Below are 14,660 nucleotides of genomic sequence, written 5' to 3'. Positions count from 1 at the left end.
TGAATGTGATAGTACATTTCCTTTTGTTGGATGAACTTGTATCCCTTCAAAGGAATAAAAAGCACATCTTTGATGAGTTAATAGCTCTTTTGGCCTCTAGAGACTCCATCCATCTCATGGAAACTGCGCGGTAAACATTTCCATTGTGACATGTTCCGCATTATGAAGAATGGCTTTCTTTCTTGCCTTGATCTTAAGCGAGGCCGTTTGAAATGGGGCGTAGATCAATGTGAGCATATTAGAAGAAGATTGATTCAAAAAACATAGTCAAAGTTAAAAATGGAACTCTGTGCCACTGAATACTAAATCCTCTGAGCTCATTTTCCTTTGGGATTTGTAGAATTGGTCATAAAAGCATGTTTGAGGGAACAAATCACTCGCTCATGCAGGAACAAGGTGGTTACATATTGACTATCATAATATATGTCAGAGGTTCAGTCTTTTTATTCCAAACGGGCTGGTTTTTATTATGCTAATGAGTAATGTTTTGCTCAGCCATGCTGACCAAGTGACAGATGACTGGCTATGCAGCCATGTGCTTTTTGATCATGGATACCATCAATGAAAATAACTGCCTTGTTCTGTCCAAGTTTCTAAATGACTAATTTTACTGTACGCAATTAACAGTGGAGGTTTCCGTTTGATCATTTGTCTAGGTGTCCAAGCAGTTTAGAATCTCAGAGAAGCATCTTTGCTTTGCAAATTTGGCTGATGTGCAAAACAGCATTGGTTCAAGATTCAGTGGTTCATTCAACCTCTTCTTCAATCTTTATAGGTAGCTCTAAAGAGATGTAAACAAATGGATTTTCTTATAAATTATTATTATTTTTTCATATGTTATGATATGTCCTCTGTAGTCGACACCAGGACTCAGTTGTTTAAAAAATAAAATTACATGAAATTGCATGTATAGGCAAAAACAATGGGATTTATTTTTAATTCACCAATCAATTTTCAGGTTTCAAACTTTGTTTTAAAGATGATTCTGAACTATGTTATGAAAGATATAATTGAATGCATTGATAGACCATTTTACTTTGTGGGTAAAATGGCCATACTTGGATTTTCCCATTAAAGGTCCCATGGCATGGCATTTTTCTATTATTTTATAGTGTTTCCTGAGGTGTACTTATATTGTTAGTATGATTTTTACATCATAAAATGTCATAATTTAGAAATAAAAGGCATTTTGTCTATACTGCTGTTTACCCTGTGGCTGACTGCCCTGTTTCAAGAGGCGTGTCTGCTGTGAGACTTCAGTAAAAACGTCCACTGTTGTGATTGGCTGACATCTTTGCATTTGAAATGAGCGGAGGGGGCGTGGTTTAACGAGGTCTACGACGCACGAGCTGCTGCCAGAGAGACGGATGGACCTGAGTTCACTTCTCATCAGTTCTCTCAGCATGTCTCAGTTCAGGGTGAACTGTTGTAGTTACTAGAATATACTTCAGGTTATTAGTTTATTTCTAGTCGGAGGGGCTGTCACTCATGTCAGAAAGTTAGTAACTTTAGTCAATTATGGATCAGCGCTGACTCGAGACGCGAACCGTTTAGAACGATTCAGTCCGATTTGGTGAACTGGTTCGGTTCACTAAAAAGAACCGATTCAAAAGAATGATTCGTTCGCGAACCGGACATCACAGAGACGGAGCGATTGCTAACAAAGTTATTTATGGTAACTACTGAGTTGTGAGAGTGCTGTCTGTCAGCGCAAGTTTATTGTGTTTGTATCTGAGAGTTCTGAATAAACACGAGTCCCAGTCACGCCGAGTCCGTCTTCATCATTATTCTACCAACTTTGTAACACATGCAATGTACCATTACAGCGAGATGAACGAGTTAGTAAGTTTGATTAAAGCATTATTTCTAGATATGTTCCAATCATATGAAAAGCGTCAGTGACGCGCATTGAGTAACTTACACAGCGTAAACAAAGACACAACAGCAGTAATCGAATGTAATCCAGTTTATTGTGGGGAAGCCTAGCCGGATACCCTCACGCTTACCCCCCTTCTGCTTAATAGACAGATAGACGCGACGAGGACGTACAAAAACACTGACTCACAAGATAGAAAACACGAAAACACCGTTCTGTCGGGAGAGAGAGAAGCCGCAGTGTGTGCACGAATAATAAATAATTAGCTACACATAAGAAATCACTGATCACAGATCAGAAGGAACTGAAAAAAGACTTCTGTTTTCATTTGTACATCCAAACACTGAGAAACTGCCAGCATTCACTCGTTCACAACCCATGATCTCTCGAGCGTTTGCATGGGCGTGCCAGATTCTCTGGGCGGAGGAAAGGGAGGTAACCGTTCCTGCTTGGACGTCAAACCAGGAGACTTCAGGATTGGCTCGTCTGGCCTGTCATTTTCTCAAAGGCAGAGAAAGACAGCCAGAACTCGGTTTTACACCGATCAACATTTCTATCCACTTGGGGACAATATTCAGGCTAGGGGAACTCATATTAATGTTGAAATACCTCATAAAATGAAAATTTCATGCCATGGGACCTTTAAATACAATGTATCTATAAACTGCATTTGCATATTCATGTGTTCTTGGTGCAACATGTAATGAAAATAGAAGTGTAATGATAATTCATAACATTTTCATAATAATATCTAATATTTCATAGGAATATTGATATGTAATTTCTTTCTCTATTCACTTGTTGTGTCTCCAAAATGCCTGATAAACATGATTTAAGCCCTGGCGTCGACTACAGTGGACATTTCTGAAATCAATATTTTGTAACAGAAAGTCACATTTTGATTAGAAACCCCATAACATTTTCCTGAGATGTTGATTTATAACAAACAATTAGAAAATTAATCAGATTTAAATTATAATCACAAAATATTATAATATTTCCATAAGAGTGCTAAACATTAATGTCAGCCATTTTAAAGACCAAGAAGAAGTTGTTGTCCTGGTAAAACCTCCAAACATTTGATAGCTCTGCAAAGCCCTGAATGTGCTCTTTACAGGACATCCAGACTTAAAACTGTGACATGTATGATGTCAGAGAAATTCACTAAAATATAATGTCCACTACAGTGGACAAAAGTCTATTACTGGGTTCCAGGAAGATATAACTGGATAGTGCGTGTGTGTGTTCATGTTTTTCTATCCTGGTGGGGAATGCACCTGCAACCTCAATGCATGACTTGTGTCACCGTAGGGACCAAAATTGAGGTCCCTATGAGGAAACAAGCTTATAAATCATACAGAATTATTATTTTTTTATGTAAAAATGGAGAAAGTTTTCTGTGATGGTAGGTTTAGGATTAGTGTACAGTTTGTACAGTATAAAAACCATTATGTCTATGGAGAGTCCCCACAAAGATGGTGAACCAGACATCTTCATTCTGACCCTCTGTCTGAAATTATCCATTTAAGGGACAGTTCACCCAAAAATAAAAATTAGCCCATGATTTACTCACCCTCAAGTCATCCTAGGTGTACATGACATTCTTCTTTCAGACGAATAAAATCAGAGTTATATCAAAAATGTCCTGGCTCTTCAAAGCTTTATAATGGCAGTGAATGGTTGTCATTTTTGAAGTCCATAAAAGTGCATCTATCCATCATATAACTGCTCCACACGGCTCCGGGGGTTAATAAAGGCCTTCTGAAGTGAAGTGGCACGTTTGTGTAAGAAAAATATACATATTTAAAACTTTATAGACTAAAATAACTGGCTTTCGGCGGTCAGCTTGTTTGGGTCCTTATTGTTAAATTATTGTGGAAACAGTAGTAATAAAACTAGTAACTTAGCATACTGTAAACAAATACATAAAGACAGCATCTTGAATCACCTGGGAAATGACAGCAGGAATAACAGAAAGTGTGTCAAATGGCATATTTACAAAAACCATGTATACAGGAATATTCTTATGTCAGTGCATCATATTAAGAACATGGCTGGTACAGTACAGAATATAGCATACTTGAAATATGAAATTTGGTATGTGAGGAAAACAAGATAAATACACTATATTGCCAAAAGTATTGGGACACCCCTCCAAATCATTGAATCCAGGTGTTCCAATCACTTCCATTGCCACAGATGTATAAAAGCAAGCATCTGTTCATGGTATTATAACAAAGTGGAAGCAATTGGAAACAACAGCAACTAGGCCACGTAAAATCACAGAGTGGGGTCAGCGCATGCTTAGGCGCACAGTGTGCAGAAGTCAGCAACTTTCTGCAGAGTCAATAGCTACAGACCTCCAAACTTTGTGTGGCCTTAAGATTAGCTCGAGAACAGAATTTAGAGAGCTTCGGCCAAGCAGCTGCATCCAAGCCTTACATCACCAAGTGCAATGCAAAGCATCAGATGCAGTGGTGTAAAGCATGCCTCCAATGGACTCTAGAGCAGTGGAGACGTATTCTCTGGAGTGACCAATCACGCTTCTCTGTCTGGCAATCCGATGGACGAGTCTGGGTTTGGGTTGCCAGGAGAACGGTACTTGCCTGACTGCATTATGCCAAGTGTAAAGTTTGGTGGAGGGGGGATTATGGTGTGGGGTTGTTTTTCAGGGGTTGGGCTTGGCCCCTTAGTTCCAGTGAAAGGAACTCTTAATGCTTCAGCATACCAAGACATTTTTGACAATTTCATGCTTCCAACTTTGTGGGTAACACCTTCCTGTTCCAACATGAATGTGCACCTGTGCACAAAGCAAGGCCTATAAAAACATGGATGAGCGAGTTTGGTGTGGAGAAACTCGACTGACCTCAACCCGATAGAACACCTTTGGGATGAATTAGAGCAAAGACTGCGAGCCAGGCCTTCTTGTCCAACATCAGTGCCTGACCTCACAAATGTGCTTTTAGAAGAATGGTCAAAATTTCCCATTAACACACTCCTAAACCTTGTGGAAAGCCTTCCTAGAAGAGTTGAAGCTGTTATAGCTGCAAAGGTGGGCCAACTCCATATTAAACCCTGCGGATTAAGAATGGGATGTAATTAAAGTTCTTCTGCATGTAAAGGCAGACGTCCCAAAACTTTTGGCAATAGAGTGTATTTCACAGAACAGATGTGCCATTAGACTCCCATTTAATTGTAAGGAGACTATTCATGAGAGTCCAGAACAGACTGAAGCTGTACTGCAAGGTCCAAACAGTCACTAGAAACGGGAAACATATAGTGACAGCTTTGTTGATTATAATAAGATGGGAACGTTCTAGTATTAGTCTTGTTTTTGTCACTTTCTTCCTATAATTCATTAACTAGGAGTGGCAATAGTTTGTTTTTTAAGATGCTCAGAGGGCCAATGTGAAGTGTTTTTACTGATGTATAAAACAGCTTAAAGGAAATCATTCTGTTTCTTTTCCCGAACAGTGGATGTGCTTATGTTTTCTCTGAGCATAAATAGAGCACCCTGGTTTGTTTTTCAACTCCCCCGATCCTTTCTATTTAAGGAAGGGAATCTTCAAAGATAGCAATTTTTGAGGAGATCAAGAAAAATAGGGTGATATTAAACAGTTCCGGCCTCCGCAGTAGAAGCAGTTTGAGGCATTTCCTCTCTTTGCAATTCTGCAAAAGGCTTGTTTCAAGTTAGCTCACCCTGCAAACCGAGCATCTGCGATGCCGAGCTGAATTTGTATTACGTGTCCCTCTCACGTGTGTAAGTTCGTGCTCTCTACGTACCCAAACTTTGATAAAAAACAGGAACAATGTCACCCCGACCCAGTGGACCAAACACACTTCGGAGCCTCAGCTGAGTCAATAGAAGGCCCCTCGTATTTTATAATGACTCTTAAAGCTGTTTATGTGAACTAAGGCCTAAATTGAGTCTGGTCCTAAGGCCCGCAATTCCTTGCTGAACACCTGTGGCACCGCACAGTGGGACTGGGGCAGGAAACAGGTGGCAAACACAGTCTTGCATCATTTTGTCCATTCTCACGATGGAGCGCAGCAGGAGTGTTCTCGCACCATAAACATAATCACATGGCTTAATTTTATTAAGTCTTTTTTCTCTCTCTAAAACATGTAGTATGGCACATGGTCTACACAAATGATTTTCAAGCTTTTTCCTCAGAGGGCCAGTTTCCAACACATTTTTAAATTTTTAAGGTGCACTATGTAACATTTTTTCAGTAAAATATCCAAAAACCACTAGGCCAGTGTTATTTATTTTGTTCAGTTGAATACTTACAATATCCCAAATGTTTCCAACTATTTCTAAATCTTGAGAAAATTGCTATTTTAACCCAGGAACCGGGACGTGTGAGGGAGTTGCCTGTCAATTGCGTCATATCTGCGTTATGGTTTTATTTTGCAGAAACGCTTTAGTCTTACTGCAGTGTGCAACAAGCGTCATAGCAGCTGCCGAGCGAACATCATAACATAATTTTCAACAAACACTTAAATGTATCTAATATGATAAACAGAGCTGCGTTACCTCATACTCATGACCGGAAAAGCGGAAATTGCGTCGCCGACCGTGGCACAATAAAAGTCCCGCTGCTCGTGAGGCGTGTGTTGCGTTCATCTTATTAACAATCGCTCCAGCGGCCTTGCACATCTCCCAAAACACAGAGTCCTTCTCTGCTTCTCACTACAGTAACGTTAATAATCCCATGAACGTGATTTCTGCCAGAGCTAGGCCTGTCGTGATTGGTCGATACAATCGACTGCGTCGACGCTCTTAATTAGTCAACGTCAAAAATTTCATTCGACTGGGTAAGTTGGGTACAATATGAAATTGTATTAGTACCGGTACTTAAAAAATGACAGCACTCTAATAAGAGCAGCATTTCTTAATGTGTGTCGATTTGTGACAGCAGGAGTGAGTACGTGTGTGTGAGCTCTGCTTCCACCGTTCACTAAACAATCAAAGCAGAACAGTCAAATATACGCGCAGCTTAGGGAAAAGAACGCAACATAAGTGTGGCGCGGCCGGGACATGCTCGCGCTGCCGGACTCTGACTTGAAGCTCGCGCAGCCGCCTTTCACTCAGACAGATTGCGACGTCAGTTTCGTTGATTATTGGGTTTGAATTAGGGCTGTCAAAAGATTAATCGCGATTAATCGCATCCAAAATAAAAGTTTGTGTTTACATAATATATGTGTGTGTACTCTGTTAATTATTATTTATATATAAATACACACACAAGCATGTATATATTTAAGAAAAAAAAATTATTTTTATATATAAAACATTTATATTTATATATATTATAGATTATATAAATGTATATACATGCAAATATTTCTTAAATATATACATGAATGTGTGTGTATTTATATATAAATAATAATTTAAATATATATATATATAAATAATAAGAGTACGCACACATATATTATGTAAACACAAACTTTTATTTTGGATGCGATTAATCGCGATTAATATTTTGACAGCCCTAGTTTGAATGGTTAAAAATATGTAAAAATGCACGTCCTGGCGAGTATTCAGGTAAACGCAGTCGGATATGTCTTTAGTGAACGCATACAGAGTTGAATGAGAAATCGGGTGTTACAATGAATTTGGTGTAGCTCTTAAAGGGCCGGACCTAATATCCTGTGTGAAGCAGGGCAGGGCAGGAACATGCCGGCCAAGTGAGTTTTTAGGTTTTTTTTAACCCTAAAACAATGATAAAACAATGAATAGTAAGTTCTGTCATATTATTCAATTACTTTTACTGTTTTTTGCCATGGTATGGATTCAGTATCGGTATTGAGGTATTTTAGTCTGGTATCATATCAAAGTCATAATTTTGGTGTTGTGACAACACTATTCTATATAAAAAGTATTTGCTGATATTCTCTTTTTTTTTGTTATGTTGGTTTACAAATTTGTACATTTTTACTCTTTTAGTTTTACATTTTGTCAAGGACTTGTTTACATTTATACTTTTTTTATAGTACACTACTGAAGGCCAACGGTGCAAGTTAAATGAAATGTTTTTAAGTAAAATTATTGAAAATGATTGTGATAAATTAGTCGATAGATTAATCGATTCATCGATAAATTAGTCGATAGATTAATCAATATAAAAATAGTCGTTAGTGGCAGCCCTAGCCAGAGCCCTTTTCCGATTCTTTTCCACCGGCTGTGATGTGAAGACCACGTCATTACATTACATTTATGCATTTAGCAGACGCTTTTATCCAAAGTGACTTACAACTTGGGAGTACAGGAAACGATTGGTTGTGAAGAGTCGCAACAAGTGCAACAAGTGCAACAAGTGTCCGAAATACTGAGACCGTGTACATTGCTCAGTGTAGCACAGGCTAGAGTAGGGAGGGGAAAAAGGGGAAGAAAGAGGAAAAGAAAGTTTTTTTTTTTTATGAGGTTATGTCCCAAGATTCTGCGCTCAAACTTGCCGTCATCAAACTACGCCTTTGTTTTGAATAGGCGATGGAAAAGTTACATAGTGCACCTTTAACCTTAGTTGTATGCACATATTTAGTAGAGTTTGGGGGACCACTTCGCATAATGGATTTCTGTGGACTGAAGGCCAGTGATATGCTGATCAATTATATGGAAATTATATAGCAATATATAATATATATATATAATTTTTTCTGTTCAGTATTTTAAATATCTGCCAAAATAATGGATTGCATTAACTTTATGTGGGGGCTTTTCTCATCAAATATTAATTAATTTGAATAATTATTTGGCATATAATGTATTTAATTTTATTTTTAAAGATGTTAGCACAAATTTTTAGGGGGGAGTGTTGTCACATTTGCTGTATATGTCTTTGCTGAAATGTCCAGTTTTTATAAAATATTTTGTTGTAGGTTGGTACATTGTTTATTCATATTTTAGCTATATTTAAAGTGCCCCTATATGATGTTTTTTTGCATATTCCCTTTCATGCAGTGTGTAAAATAGCTGTTTGTGAATGTAAACGTTCTGCAAAGTTGTCAAGTTGAAAGTGCCCGAAAGTTATTGTATCCCAAAAGAAAGAATTCGTCTGTGATTCGAATCCTACTGTGTTACGGTTCTACGTCACTAGAAAATACATTTGCATAATGCCCGCCTATGTTGTATGTTGTCCGCCCGCGAACAACTTGATCCGCCCTCAAACACGTCATTTTACTGACGACTGCTTCTCAAATCTCAGAGTTTCACAAAAGGATTCACAAAATGCTAGCTCTTGAAAGATGGGTCAGTACCAGCTTGCTCCAAAGAATCACAACCTTTAAGTTTGAATAATTACTCATGTATATACTGTATTTTCTATGGGAAGTTTTATATTGTGCAGGGCTCCGGCTAGCTGGCTAACTCACGTTATAACATGTCTTACTAAAATAGTTTTGCAAATCAGCTGTGGGCCACTATTACCTAAAACTGTGTCTATTAATGCAGATTGTCTGTTAGCTGGGCTAACATATGCGCTGTTATTGATACAGTTCTCGCATTTGCAGCACAATATATTAGAAATATGCGCATCGGTTTGTTGATGGACATACACTTGTTAATGCTGATGGTGATGAATTACAGTTATAACATCTCATAATGTACCTCAAACTGAGTAGCGTATCATTGAGAAACGTCCTGCTCAAGTCGTCCTTGCGATTGAGGTTCGTTTCGGGTTGAATAACCAGTTCTTCCATGTTGTGCGCAGTATGTACAATCGCTGAGCTTTAGGAAGCCTCCGGATGGAGCTAAAGTACAGTTGATGGGGATGGCCAGTTAGCTTCCAACACACGCTGTACACGGTAGAGACCAATCACAACAGGACTAGGCCATCTGGCCAATCAGAGCAGACTAGGCGTTTGCCATCCATCGAGTCGTCTGAGAATCATTGAAATATGTGGTGATGTGCAATGTATATTGTGAGAAAATTAAAGTGTTTTTTGACCTTTGATGCATGTAAACCTGTTGTAGGAGACCTCCAAAACAAAATTAGGAAACTTTAAAATAGCATAATAGGGTCACTTTTAGCAAATCAGAAGATATTTTAGGCTCTTTGCACTTTTGTCATCACCTTTATGTTCACATCCTAATTTATAAATTCATAATCTGAAACTCATATTTTAGAGGTCAAAACTCACGTATGGCCATTACCGGAAGCCAGTGATTATAGTTATCATTATAAAGCTATACATATAGATATTTATTTTTACAAATGCTTCAGAAGGCCTTTATTAATGGATGGATGGATGCACTTTTTGTGGGCTTCAAAAAATAAGGTACTATTCACTCCCGTTATAAAGCTTTGAAGAGCCAGGACATTTTTTTATATAACTCTTAATTGTGTTTGGCTGAAAGATGAAAGTCATATACACCTAGACGCTTGACGGTGAGCAAAATATGGGATAATTTTCATTTTTGAGTGAACTATCCCTTTTAATAGGATCAGTTACTTGGCATATCATATATTTAATTCGAGAATTTTTAATCGATTTCTGGAACTACTTATTGTTGAGTGTTTTTCTACCAAATATGCTATGGATGTCTGCTGAAATCTTTAATTTTGGTAAAATGTGTTGTTTTAGGTTCTGAATGTATTCATATTTTAGCTATATTTTAGCAGAACAAAAGACATCTTTGCACTTTTAACATTGCCTTTATATTCACATCTAAATGTATAAGTTCATAGAATATATCTGAAACTTAAATAGGATTAGTTTCTTGGCATATCATGTATTAAATTTTGTTGAGTGTTCACAGATGTCTTCAGATTGGAGGTTCCTGCTAATTGTTTATTCATATTTTAGCAGATCAAAAGAAATCTTTAGGCTCTTTGCACTTTTGTCATCGCCTGTATATTCACATCTAAATGTATAAATTCATAGAATAAATATGAAATTCAATCTGGTTCTAAAAATGCAATTTCCTTGAGAGCGTCTCTGTGGGCAACCAGAGTTGACTATTAATTCAGAGCTTGTTAAATCAACTGCCCATTTAATTTGTAAGAACATTAGACTTGTTACAGAGGTGTCCTGTAACATGTAAATTGTTTTGGCTGTGTAAGTTTTCAGGAGCTGTGTGTGGTCTGTTTGAAAATGTCTTTCAAGCGGGCACAGCTTTGCCAAAAACAGCTTTCACAGAAGCATTTACGCGGGTCATTGTTAGATAGTAGGATGGCAGCCAGAGTTCTCTCAGTGAGTCCATAACATAGAGCAAACAGAATTCTCCACAGTCGCAATTTATAAAAGACCGTAAAAGATGAGTATGAGACATAAAGACACACCATTTGAAACACACTGTTCCAAGGCTTGATGAAATGCTTTCTTAAGGGGATAGTTCATGAAAATGTTCTCATCATTATACTCACCCTAATGTTGTTCCAAACCTGCATGAACACAAAAGAAGATATTTTAAAGAATGTTAGTAACCAGACAGTTGACGGTAGCCATTGTCTTCCATAGTATTTTTTTCCTACTATGGTAGTCAATGGCTACCGTCAACTGTCTGGTTACCAACATTCTTCCAGCCTCCGCATCCTGAGGGCTTGTGAGGACTTAAAATGCTGCCTATGGAGGCAGTTCACTAAGTTTTTGGATCACAGCCAGAGGCGACATCTGCTAGTAAGAGCCCTGGGAAATGCCTACTGCCCAGAAGTGACGTCAGCTTGTTTGCTTTTCACTTGAGGAAGACACCTCAGAGTCGTCTGTAAAATCTCAAGACCTCTGTAATTATCCAGACAGCAACTGAATCAGTGACCCCAACAGAACTGTACTGACCACCGCTGATGTCAGATGTACACTATGACTTTCACAAGCACTTTACTGGTCCTCGCGTCCTGTTCAGGTCGTAACTCTCTCCCGATGGCTGTGGGCTTTTACATGCTCCATTTGTAATGCTGAAAATATTCTGAGGGATACGTTTTCTGTTTTCCATTTATAGATCTTCGGTTTCCTGAGATTTTCCTGAGACTTTTTGCTCTAGATACTTTGAGATATTTTAATTAGGTGGTATTAGTTTACTCTTACTGCACACCATATGTGACAGAGCGATATGGATCATAACAGGGGTGGTTTCATCTCATTATATTAGGTACAGTTTTCAAAGCTCCAAAAGCACAAAAGGACAGCCTAAAAGTAATCCATATGACTCCATGTTTCATGAGTCAGTCTAATGCTGCATTCACATGCTATTGGATATTTCCTACTTCCCACTTCTGAAGTCGTGGGACGCTTGCCATTTTTCCTGCTTCTAACACATCCACTTTAAGGACAAAAACGCTACTCACTAACAGGTACCGTGATGAAGAGATAATTAATGTTATTCACGTCATAATGTTATGCCTGATTGGTGTAACTATATGGGTAACTTTTTTGTCTCTATGATTTACTTGCTAATATTTTCTATAAAATGAGTCACATATTTATAAGAAATGGCTTAAATTATGTATTTAGGTGTTTTGTATCACGTAAACCGATATAATAGACATTAAAAATACTATTTTGTATTTTGCACACCTTTTTATTGATATATGCATTAAATTTTATCATGTCCTCCGTGCAAAGTAATCAACTTCCACAAGAACTAAAAACCATGAAATTATAAAAATCTCAATTTGTTTTAGATTATGTTATAGATTAGGCTAAACTGCATCTAATCACACAAATGAATCATGTGAAACTATAGTTTTTTTTTTTTTTACGATTTTCCCCAATTACCGTGTCCCTGAAGTCATCTTCCACCCTGTTTGTATGTATTTCTCGACCACAATTCCATTGAGACCATTTTCAGGAAATGACATCATTTATTTTTCCTGCTGGAAATCAACTACAAACTGAAATAAGCTTTAACTCTTGCTTTCTGTTATCCTGCTTGTCCCACTCTTAAAGTATCTGTAGAATAAAGGTTAGCTAGCTAAATGTTGATCACTCAAAGAGCTACGGCTTAAAATGTTCCACCCTGTTAGATTCCACCCTGTTAGGTCTATAAACCTAACAATGTGGAAATTCTAATAGAATAAATTGTATTTAATAAAAACAATATTATATAGGTGCAGTTCCATACATTACTGATAGCAAACCATGCAGGACAATGACGGAAAACTCATCCACTGTTATGGTGTTCCACCCTGTTATACTCGGTTCCAGTCTGTTATGCTCCGTTCCACCCTGTTAGACGAGTCATTTTTAAATAATAATTTGACAGCAACGTTAAATGTTTTGCGTACTTATGTCTTCTTTTGGGAGGTGAGGAGCATTAACAGCATATACAGTATGTCACAGGGTGGGACACCTTCACGGCCAGTGTCTGAACAATGAAACTACCCATAATTATAATTTTTTTAGTCCCTGAGTTTGACCAATATGTATTCCTAATAGTTAAACATTTTGGTAGAATGCTAAAAATATGAAAAACAACCTTTTTTTCAAAAATGGTGAAGCCTAAATGTTACTGGATAACAGGAATGACCCATATAGTGTCTTTTGTGATTGTTCACACAGGACATATTGATACGTTCAACAACAGCTGCATGCGTCACAAACACATTTGATACACAGAACCAAAGCCTAAAACCTAAACCTACATTTTCAAACACTTTTCCTTTACCGTCGTACATGCACTGGTATTTCAATAGTAAACCAAATGAAATAAAGAGTTACAGCTCAATTTGTCCTAATAAAATTCCCAAAGCATCATTATGCGTTGTTAAGGTTGAAGGATAAATATTTTGAATATGAATTACCTGTATATGCGTGTTGTTTTCTTTTTCTTGTCATCTAAATCTCAAAGAAAGGTCAGATACTGTGAAAATATTTCCTTTTCTTGGCTCTTCTTTGAGGTTGTAAGTAATTGGTGGTTTATCATTAATAGCATATTCAGCAGACACGCTCTAGACATTTTATTCAGATGACCAACATCAGCTTATTGGAATGTGGATTATCACGGCAGGCCCAATTTCTGATGCTGACCGTTATGTTACCATGGTGAGGAAGTGAAGACAAACAATGTGCTATACATGCAGCAGTTTTATCATAATAGTTGGATGATAGTATTTAAGATGTATATATATGCAAGTGTCATAGAAGTATGAATCATGGATAAACACTACCACTCAAATGTTTGGAATAATTATGTTTTTTTTTTATGTTTTTGAAAGAAGTCTCTTATGCTCACAAAACTGCATTTGTTTGATAAAAAAATATAGTAGATTTTCAGCATCCTTACTCCAGTCTTCAATGTCACATGATCCTTCAGAAATCAGAAAAAGTTGAAAAGAGTTCAATTGAACAGCATTGAATGATATTGTATCGCAGTTTCCAAAAAAACATTAAGCAGCAAAAACAGTTTTCAACATTGACAGTAATTAGAAATGTTTGAGCTCTAAATCAGCATACTAGAATGATTTTGCAGGATCATGTGACACTGAAGACTGGAGGAATGATGCTGAAAATTCAGCTTTGCCATCACAGTAATAAATTATTAAAATATATTAAAATAGAACCCATTTGTTTTAAATTGTAATAATAATGTATAATAATACTGCTTTTTTATAATATTTCTGTTTTTTTAGCCTTGGAGAGCATAAGAGACACACACACACACACACATATGTACTGTATATATATATATATATAGACATTTGACATCCCTAGTTGTGCAAAGACGACAGTAAGCATATTAATATAATAATCCACATTTGCATAGCAACAACTACTCAGTGTGACTTAATAGTTATTTATATTAACTCTTAAAAGGTACAGTAGCAAAACTGACAGAGCG

General features: G+C 37.2%; 1 protein-coding gene across 2 annotated transcripts in view; it reads left to right on the top strand.

Annotated features, from left to right (window-relative positions):
• Window positions 1–14,660, top strand: part of bicc1 (BicC family RNA binding protein 1) — a 155,832-nt gene that overhangs the window by 54,772 nt on the left and 86,400 nt on the right. The gene's annotated exons all lie outside the window — the stretch shown is intronic.

Source organism: Gobio gobio (assembly GCF_949357685.1).
Source record: "Gobio gobio genome assembly, chromosome: 20".
NCBI classification, from domain to species: domain Eukaryota; kingdom Metazoa; phylum Chordata; class Actinopteri; order Cypriniformes; family Gobionidae; genus Gobio; species Gobio gobio.
Note: the sequence above shows the minus strand (reverse complement) of the source record. Positions and strands in the feature narration are given on the sequence as shown.